General features: G+C 52.5%; 1 long non-coding RNA gene across 1 annotated transcript; it reads right to left on the bottom strand.

Moving 5' to 3' along the window:
• Positions 1–4,614: 4,614 nt before the first annotated feature.
• LOC117752705 lies at positions 4,615–7,010 on the bottom strand. The gene is made up of 2 exons (XR_004612122.1): positions 6,910–7,010; positions 4,615–4,757 (listed from the first exon to the last, which is right to left on the bottom strand). It is a non-coding gene; the product is annotated as an uncharacterized LOC117752705 (long non-coding RNA).
• Positions 7,011–9,892: the final 2,882 nt, after the last annotated feature.

Below are 9,892 nucleotides of genomic sequence, written 5' to 3'. Positions count from 1 at the left end.
GGCCGGTCGCTCTGTGGTCGGGGATGTGGGTGTTAGCGGCCCAGTGCCAGGTGGCTCTGTGGTCGGGGATGCGGGTGTTAGCGGCCCAGTGCCAGGTGGCTCTGTGGTCGGGGATGCGGGTGTTACCGGCCCGGTGCCAGGTGGCTCTGTGGTCGGGGATGCGGGTGTTACCGGCCCAGTGCCAGGTGGCTCTGTGGTCGGGGATGCGGGTGTTACCGGCCCAGTGCCAGGTGGCTCTGTGGTCGGGGATGCGGGTGTTACCGGCCCAGTGCCAGGTGGCTCTGTGGTCGGGGATGCGGGTGTTAGAGGCCCGGTGGCCGGTCGCTCTGTGGTTGGGGATGCGGGAGGTAGCGGCCCGGTGGCCGGTGGCTCTGTGGTCGGGGATGCGGGTGTTAGCGGCCCGGTGCCTGGTGGCTCTGTGGTCGGGGATGCGGGTGTTAGCGGCCCAGTGTCAGGTGGCTCTGTGGTCGGGGATGCGGGTGTTAGCGGCCCGGTGCCTGGTGGCTCTGTGGTCGGGGATGCGGGAGGTAGCGGCCCGGTGGCCGGTGGCTCTGTGGTCGGGGATGCGGGTGTTAGCGGCCCGGTGCCTGGTGGCTCTGTGGTCGGGGATGCGGGTGTTAGCGGCCCAGTGTCAGGTGGCTCTGTGGTCGGGGATGTGGGTGTTAGCGGCCCGGTGGCCGGTGGCTCTGTGGTCGGGGATGCGGGTGTTACCGGCCCAGTGCCTGGTGGCTCTGTGGTCGGGGATGCGGGTGTTAGCGGCCCGGTGGCCGGTGGCTCTGTGGTCGGGGATGCGGGTGTTACCGGCCCGGTGGCTGGTGGCTCTGTGGTCGGGGATGCGGGTGTTAGCGGCCCGGTGGCTGGTGGCTCTGTGGTCGGGGATGTGGGTGTTAGCGGCCCAGTGCCAGGTGGCTCTGTGGTCGGGGATGCGGGTGTTAGCGGCCCAGTGCCAGGTGGCTCTGTGGTCGGGGATGCAGGTGTTAGAGGCCCGGTGCCAGGTGGCTCTGTGGTCGGGGATGCGGGTGTTAGCGGCCCGGTGCCTGGTGGCTCTGTGGTCGGGGATGCGGGTGTTAGCGGCCCGGTGGCCGGTGGCTCTGTGGTCGGGGATGCGGGTGTTACCGGCCCAGTGCCTGGTGGCTCTGTGGTCGGGGATGCGGGTGTTACCGGCCCAGTGCCTGGTGGCTCTGTGGTTGGGGATGCGGGTGTTAGAGGCCCGGTGGCTGTTGGCTCTGTGGTTGGGGATGCGGGAGGTAGCGGCCCAGTGCCAGGTGGCTCTGTGGTTGGGGATGCGGGAGGTAGCGGCCCGGTGGCCGGTGGCTCTGTGGTTGGGGATGCGGGAGGTAGCGGCCCAGTGCCAGGTGGCTCTGTGGTCGGGGATGCGGGTGTTACCGGCCTGGTGCCTGGTGGCTCTGTGGTTGGGGATGCGGGTGTTGGAGTCCCGGTGGCCGTTGGCTCTGTGGTTGGGGATGCGGGAGGTAGCGGCCCAGTGTCAGGTGGCTCTGTGGTCGGGGATGTGGGTGTTAGCGGCCCAGTGCCAGGTGGCTCTGTGGTCGGGGATGCGGGTGTTAGCGGCCCAGTGCCAGGTGGCTCTGTGGTCGGGGATGCAGGTGTTAGAGGCCCGGTGCCAGGTGGCTCTGTGGTTGGGGATGCGGGTGTTAGAGGCCCGGTGGCTGGTGGCTCTGTGGTCGGGGATGCGGGTGTTAGCGGCCCGGTGGCTGGTGGCTCTGTGGTCGGGGATGTGGGTGTTAGCGGCCCAGTGCCAGGTGGCTCTGTGGTTGGGGATGCAGGTGTTAGAGGCCCGGTGCCAGGTGGCTCTGTGGTCGGGGATGCGGGTGTTAGCGGCCCGGTGGCTGGTGGCTCTGTGGTCGGGGATGTGGGTGTTAGCGGCCCAGTGCCAGGTGGCTCTGTGGTCGGGGATGCGGGTGTTAGCGGCCCAGTGCCAGGTGGCTCTGTGGTCGGGGATGCAGGTGTTAGAGGCCCGGTGCCAGGTGGCTCTGTGGTTGGGGATGCGGGTGTTAGAGGCCCGGTGGCTGGTGGCTCTGTGGTCGGGGATGCGGGTGTTAGCGGCCCGGTGCCTGGTGGCTCTGTGGTCGGGGATGCGGGTGTTACCGGCCCAGTGCCTGGTGGCTCTGTGGTCGGGGATGCGGGTGTTAGAGGCCCGGTGCCAGGTGGCTCTGTGGTTGGGGATGCGGGTGTTGGAGTCCCGGTGGCCGTTGGCTCTGTGGTCGGGGATGCGGGTGGTAGCGGCCCGGTGCCAGGTGGCTCTGTAGTCGGGGATGCGGGTGGTAGCGGCCCGGTGGCCGTTGGCTCTGTGGTCGGGGATGCGGGTGGTAGCGGCCCGGTGCCAGGTGGCTCTGTAGTCGGGGATGCGGGTGGTAGCGGCCCGGTGGCCGTTGGCTCTGTGGTTGGGGATGCGGGTGGTAGAGGCCCGGTGGCCGTTGGCTCTGTAGTCGGGGATGCGGGTGTTAGAGGCCCGGTGGCCGGTGGCGCTGTGGTTGGGGATGCGAGTGTTAGAGGCCCGGTGGCCGGTGGTTCTGTGGTTGGGGATGCGGGTGTTAGAGGCCCGGTGGCCGGTGGCGCTGTGGTTGGGGATGCGAGTGTTAGAGGCCCGGTGGCCGGTGGTTCTGTGGTTGGGGATGCGGGTGTTAGAGGCCCGGTGGCCGTTGGCTCTGTAGTCGGGGATGCGGGTGTTAGAGGCCCGGTGGCCGTTGGCTCTGTGGTTGGGGATGCGGGTGGTAGAGGCCCGGTGGCCGTTGGCTCTGTAGTCGGGGATGCGGGTGTTAGAGGCCCGGTGGCCGGTGGCGCTGTGGTTGGGGATGCGAGTGTTAGAGGCCCGGTGGCCGGTGGTTCTGTGGTTGGGGATGCGGGTGTTAGAGGCCCGGTGGCCGTTGGCTCTGTGGTTGGGGATGGTTGTCATGGTGACGATGAGGATGCTGACATGGACATGGACTCTGACTGTGAAAGTGGGTCAGTTGTAGGAAGCACTTCTCAGAGCATTGATTTGTATTCTCTGGAGGAGATTAATATTTTCCTGGATAATACATCCAGATTTTTTCCCAGACATTGGAAAGTTCATTCAGTCAGTTAGCACATTACAAAAGGTGGTGGGGCTGAATCTATTAGATGAAAAGAAACGTTTCCGCCTAAAGAAATTAGTCACCGGGGTAAGAAAAGGGTTAAAGGTATCAAACACAAAAATGTTAAAAAAGATGAAAGTGTCAAAATAAACATGTTCTTAAATCACTGGGTGTTCCACTGTTGTTGTTTGTTGTTCTCTCTCTCTCCTCTCTTCTCATGCAGGGTCTAAGGGTAGCATCATTAAATATGAACGGGGGCAGAGATGCAAAGAAGAGAGCTGTCTTATCGGAAACAATTAAGCAGAAGAGCCATGATGCAGTGAACTGGTCTGTGTCCCGGGTGCCTCTCACATCCACCTGCAGCATCTTTATATACTGTAAGCTGGAGTTTGATGGAATGCACATTCGGGTTGAAAACAATGGGCTAACCCTAACCCTAACCCAACCCAACTGCAAAACCGGTTTGAACATTAATTATTGTAATTATTGTTATTTAAATGTTACGCACATTTTCACCAGTAACAAGCTCCAACAATAGTTTAGAATCGTCCGAGCAGAGGAACAAGAAAGTTCTCCTGATTTCGTATGAAGTTAAAGTTCTGACTGTCAGAACAGAGCTGCTGCTTCACACTTCTTATATGAATGAAATGACATCAGAAGAAGTTAGTACATGGATGCAGGTGTATTCACAGAAACTAGTCCAGACAAAGTCACAGAACTTTACAGGAGTGGGTTTGAGATCCCAATGAAGTTTCAGTTTAGTGTGTGGACCAACTCATCTACAGTATACTCATGTGTGTACTCATGTAAGAATAGAGCAACTGTATTTCTATTGGGAAACAAAATGGAATCCAGTGGTTCGGGTCTTTCAAAGCTTGTTAAAACATTTAATAAGCTTTATTTATTAAGTTTAGTAGGTGTTTATGGGATGTTCTATGATTGCATTTCTTCTTAATCCTCTAAAACAAGAAAACTGAAATTTAAAGGGTGTGACCGGCATTCAATCTAGTATGTGTCACTCTGATCAAGTGTGTTCTGAAATCCTGTGGGAGTGGCAGATGTTCAGATGTGTTCACTCAAGCTTCTCACATGATTAGACTCTATTTGCCCCAGGCTCATAGCGTCACATGGATTGGACTCGTTCACCCATCGCTTCTTTATGAGCATTGCGTGACAAGAACATGTTGCAACAGGAAATTTATAAATAGTCTCAGACTATTAGCTGTTGGCTCAGTGGCCAAGTGGGTGTCACACTTTCAGCAATACCATAGACAACTATGTGGTAGCCCTAACATCCGCTGGTGGCCACTAACACCTGCTATAATCTACTGGTAGTTGGAAACCTAAATTGTGCAGAAGACCTTCAAACGTACATCAAAATCAAGAAGCATCTCAATAAGCAAAGGTAAGAGATCAGACCATAGGTTCTACATCAAACTATTATCATCATTATGATTATGATGATGATGATTATTATTATTGCAAATGTCCCCTTTGCAGAACTAATAAAGGACTTCTTAATCTTAATCTTAAGAGTTAGAGGTTGTAGTAACTGGAGATGCTGATGGTTTTGGGAAACTGGCAGGAGAAGCCAATCTTAACCTTCTTCCTGCGGGTTATGATCTCGTTGGGCAGCTCGAAGGAGTTGATCTCATTCTTGAAGCTGATGTAGTCCCCTGAATCCTTGATTTACGACAAACAGACATGGTAGAAAGGCCATGAACAGCTGAGAGCAGAACAAACAGATTCTTTCTCTGCATTTTGCTTAATTCTTCTCTTAACCCTCGTGTTGTTCCTGGGTCGGATTGACCCAGAGTGCGTGTGTGTGATCATCCGCAAGCCCTGGCCGGTCAGGGTTAGGGTTAGGGTGACCCAAGGATTGTCATTCTTGATTCTCCTGGGGGGTCATTTAGACCACCAGAGAGGGCGCTGTGGTGCTCTGTGGGGTCATTTAGACCCACACCTGATTCCAATTGTCATCTAGGGGGGTACCCACAAAGAAGCCGGCGCGCCATTTTCCGTGTGCCACCCTCCTGGACCATGGCACGATGTCACGTCAGGAGCGTTTCACCAGAGAACAGGTTCTCCAACAGCTATTCTCCCAGCAACCATCCTCTGAACCCGAAGAGGACGCGAAAGAGCCAGACCGAGAAGCGGACAGAAAAGCAGACCGAGAAGAAGACAGAGAGGACGGCCATGTCGTCTCCGTCGTCGCTGGCAACGACAGTGACTACGAAGACGACGACGGCGACGAAGACTACGACCCAGTGGGTGATGCTTCTGCAGATTCTTCATCCTTTGAAGAAGAAGAAGAAGGACAAGACCACGGCTACACCACCGGACTCGTGGAAAGAGAGACCTTCCCGTCAAGAAACGGGGAAATAACATGGTCCTCGAGGGCGTACGGCCGAGAGGAGGGCCGCTGCTCCTCCTCCTCCTCTTCCTCCTCCTCTTCCTCCTCCTCTGCTGCGGCTCAAAGCGGGGTCCCCCCCATCCTGGAGATAACGAATCGGGAGGGTCGTCGAAAATACGGCGACGAATGGAAAGGGATGGACGAGACCGACCTGCACGCCTACGTAGGGCTGCTGATCTTAGCGGGCGTGTACAGGTGTTATGTTATGTTATGTTATGTAGATAGCGGCTGCTACTCCTCGTCCTCATCTCATCTCCTCTCATCTCTTCTCCTCCTGTTTTTCTCCCTAGGCCGGTGTCCGTTCCGTCAGTACATGCCCAGCAAGCCGGCGAAATACGGGATCAAGTCGTGGGTGGCCTGCGATGCGAAATCCAGCTACGCTTGGAAGATGCAAGTGTACACCGGAAAGCCGAGCGGCGGACGCCCAGAACGGAACCAGGGGTTGCGGGTAGTGCTCGATGTAACGGAGGGACTGCACGGTCGTAACGTCACGTGCGACAATTACTTCACCTCCTACGAACTCGCGCGGCAGCTCCTGGAGAGGAAGATCACAAGTGGTCGGCACGGTTCGGAAGAACAAGCCCGAGCTCCCGACCGGGCTGCTCGCGGTCAAGGGAAGATGAGGTGTTCTCATCCAAGTTCGCATTCACGCCCACCGCCACTCTGGTGTCCTACATCCCAAAGAAAAACAGGAACGTGGTGCTCCTGAGCACACGGCATGCCGAGGCCGACGTCAGCGACCGCGAGGACGGGAAACCAGTCATCGTCCTGGACTACAACCGCAACAAAGGTGGCGTGGACAACCTAGGCAAGGTGATCGGAATGTACAGCTGCAGGAGGATGACCACGCGCTGGCCCCTGGTCGTCTTTCACAACATTCTCGACGTCTCTTCCTACAATGCCTTCGTGATATGGAGAGAGATCGACCCAGACTGGATGCCAGGCAAGCGGAACAAGCGGAGGGTGTTCCTAGAGCAGCTGGGAAAGGCTCTCGTGACTCCGTTCATCGCACGAAGGGAGCGCATCGCCCGCACGGAAGCGTTCGCCGCGGTTGTGAAGGCTGTAAAAGCCGCCGCCGCCGCCGCCGCACAGAGAGCTGTTGACCACAACGACTACGACGCTCGACCCGAGCGTCCGGCCTCCTCCATAGCCCTAGCAGCAGCCCCGCTCGGGGCGAGTAAGAGGAAGAGGTGTCAGATATGCCCCAGGAAAAAGGACTGTAAAACTCACACCATGTGCCGCGGGTGTAACAAATACATCTGCAAGGGCTGCTCACTTGTCTATTGCCCTACATGTGCGTCCAAATATGGGGTGGGCTATGTGAGGGGGCCAACAGCCGTGGGAAGCAGGGACAACACAAGGGTTAAAAACACAGATTTGATCATGTGGATTTTTACAGAAAAAGTAAATGTCCCTCCACACCTCAATTTTTGTGCCACAGGCGGAGAACGACATGGTGCCAGTGATCTGCGATCCGTTGGAGGTGAGGGAGCACAAAGGGTCGCTCAGCTGCAGGAATTCTCTTCTCTTCTCTTCTCTGCTCTTCTCTTCTCTGCTCTGCTCTTCTCTTCTCTTCTCTGCTCTTCTCTTCTCTTCTCTTCTCTTCTCTTCTCTGCTCTGCTCTGCTCTGCTCTTCTCTTCTCTGCTCTTCTCTGCTCTTCTCTTCTCTTCTCTTCTCTGCTCTTCTCTTCTCTTCTCTTCTCTTCTCTTCTCTGCTCTTCTCTTCTCTTCTCTTCTCTTCTCTTCTCTGCTCTTCTCTTCTCTTCTCTGCTCTTCTCTTCTCTTCTCTTCTCTTCTCTTCTCTTCTCTGCTCTTCTCTTCTCTTCTCTTCTCTTCTCTTCTCTCTGCACGACTCTATCTCTGCTGCCTCTTTCAAATGAGGACAACAAAGTCCAACTTCAGAGGGAATTGATTAAATAAATAAAATAAATAAGTAAAACCGGTTTGAACATTAATTATTGTTACGTGATTGTTATTGAGCACATTTTCACCAGTAACAAGCTCCAACAATAGTTTAGAATCGTCCGAGCAGAGGAACAAGAATGTTTTCCTGAAAGGCGTGAAAGGCAGTTGATGGCTTTGTTCAGCCCAGTGAGACAAATAGTGATTTGTGAATAGGGGCTATACAAATACAATTTGATTGACTGGCTCTTCTTAGTACGATTTGGTATGTCAATGATATTATCTGGTGTTCAAGCCCTTTATTGGTCACGTCAGGGAACTGGAGGCCACCAGAATCATCCGATCAGTGCAATGCACGAATAAAGAGTTTAAGAGCGGTGCTGTCTGTCAGGATTCAGCAGCGTCTGTACAAACTGGGATTAAATGAGCTGATTCATATAAACACTCATTATTCTGTCCTGTGAGCAGGAACTTGAGCACGTGTTGTTTTGCAGTCGTACATTTTCCCCACATACGATTCATAAAACATGGTGGTACTTTCAACCACTACTACAAACACTCAAACTTGTAGACAAAAGTAAATCTTTATTTTCAGCGTTGGTTCAGACTTTGTTGATGGACAAACGTCGTCTTTATTTTTCTTTTTAAAGTGTAAAATGGAGCGACACCTGCGAGTTAGTTCAGGCAGCCAACTCGAGCTGCGCTGCTCCAATCATGTGACATACATCATGTGACCTCACTCTCCACAACCATCTATAATACACACACACCTTATCAGGTGGTCTATTGAAGTAGCTGCTGCAGTATTGCTACCAGCTGCTTCAGCCCCTCCACCACCCAGCATCCACCTGTAGGCTCCAACGGGGGGTTACAAGTATTAGCTCATCACTCCCATCATTCCTGTGTAATCATATGGGGGAGTGACGAAGTTGGAGCCTATATGCAAAACACTAAACCTGTTCATGCTCAGAACATTCCACTGAGCCCAGGAGGCTGAATGATGACAATGTGTACTTAAACATTGAATGAAGGCTTTTGTAAACCTGACATGTGTTGTGCAATTGATACATTAAACGTCACACCATTACATAGTGTGCCTTTGGGCATTCAATAAATTTGGTTATCAGAAAAAATATTGAATATTAACATTAAAAATATGAATATTAAATAATAACTTTAATTGACTAAAGTTACCTCGGGGCACCACCCTTCAAAGGAAGGGCTAAATAGCCAATTTATTGATTAAGTCTCATGAAAGTACTAACCACAAATTTGGAACTCTGATTAACAATTAAATTAATAACTATAACCAAAATTACCATATAGATAGTTGGCAAAGTTGAAGGATATAGAGTTCTTGACAGGGTAGAGGTTGGCAAAATTCACACTTATGCAACATTAATGAAAACAACATTTGTGAAAGATACATTTTTATTATGAAGATAATAAAGTATAAAAACACAAATAACTAAAGGTGTACTTACTATATAAATATGTGTATGTGAGTGTGTGTGTGTGTGTGTGTGTGTGTGTGTGTGTGTGTGTGTGTGTGTGTGTGTGTGTGTGTCTGTGTCAGTGAGTGTGCTTTCAAAATGGAGGCAATAAACCATCCCCCCCAGTATGTTTACGACATGTGGCGGGGGTCAGAGAGATGTGTGTGTGTGTGTGTGTGTGTGTGTGTGTGTGTGTGTGTGTGTGTGTGTGTGTGTGTGTGTGTGTGTGTTGGTGCCAAGTTAGAGAAAGTAGCTAGTTGCATGCAAAGAAAGACTGTGAAGAGCATAACATAACTAACATTAACTTTAAAATAACTTATAACCAAAATATCACAGCAACACAAATCAAACTTATAAACATCACACGGAATCGAATAAACAGTCTTTGCTTAGCCCAGTATAATTATTAAGCCCAGTTGTGTTACCCGTCCATGAAATACGGGAAAAGGTGGATGTGCTGTTTGAAGTCTAGTGAAGTCGTCTTGCTGGTTTGTGGCTCCTGTTGTTGTGGTTCTGCTGTGCAGAGAGACAGAGTGAGACACATGTTAAGAGTAAGTGATCACATGTGTCCTCAGTTGTTACAGAAGGATTGTGTCAGGATGTACTGTTCTGTATGTAATTTCACTGGGGGTGCAGTATCATTATTATGCCACTGTGAGGCGCTGAAGAATTAAGGACGCAAGCTTGTGTCATCACTGTCAGTGAAGAAGTGTCTGTCTACCTGATGTGCAGGTGCTAAGACAATAAACACAGCCACGGGCTAAACGGTTCACCGTCTCCGTCAAGTGTTTTCTCTCCGAGTGCAACGCACAAGAAGCTGCCATCATTAAGCAACAACACATGTCAGAGAAACTCTTCCTCATACTTTGATTCATACCACAAATGTCTCACAAGGGCGGTGGATATATTAAAGGTTCATGTAGATCAGTGGTCACACGCGCTGTGTGTCGGTTGTCTGTGTGTCGGTTGTCTGTGTGTCGGTTGTCTGTTGTTCACACGCGCTGTGTGTC

The sequence above is a fragment of the Hippoglossus hippoglossus genome, chromosome 3, assembly GCF_009819705.1.
Source record: "Hippoglossus hippoglossus isolate fHipHip1 chromosome 3, fHipHip1.pri, whole genome shotgun sequence".
NCBI classification, from domain to species: Eukaryota; Metazoa; Chordata; class Actinopteri; order Pleuronectiformes; family Pleuronectidae; genus Hippoglossus; species Hippoglossus hippoglossus.
Note: the sequence above shows the minus strand (reverse complement) of the source record. Positions and strands in the feature narration are given on the sequence as shown.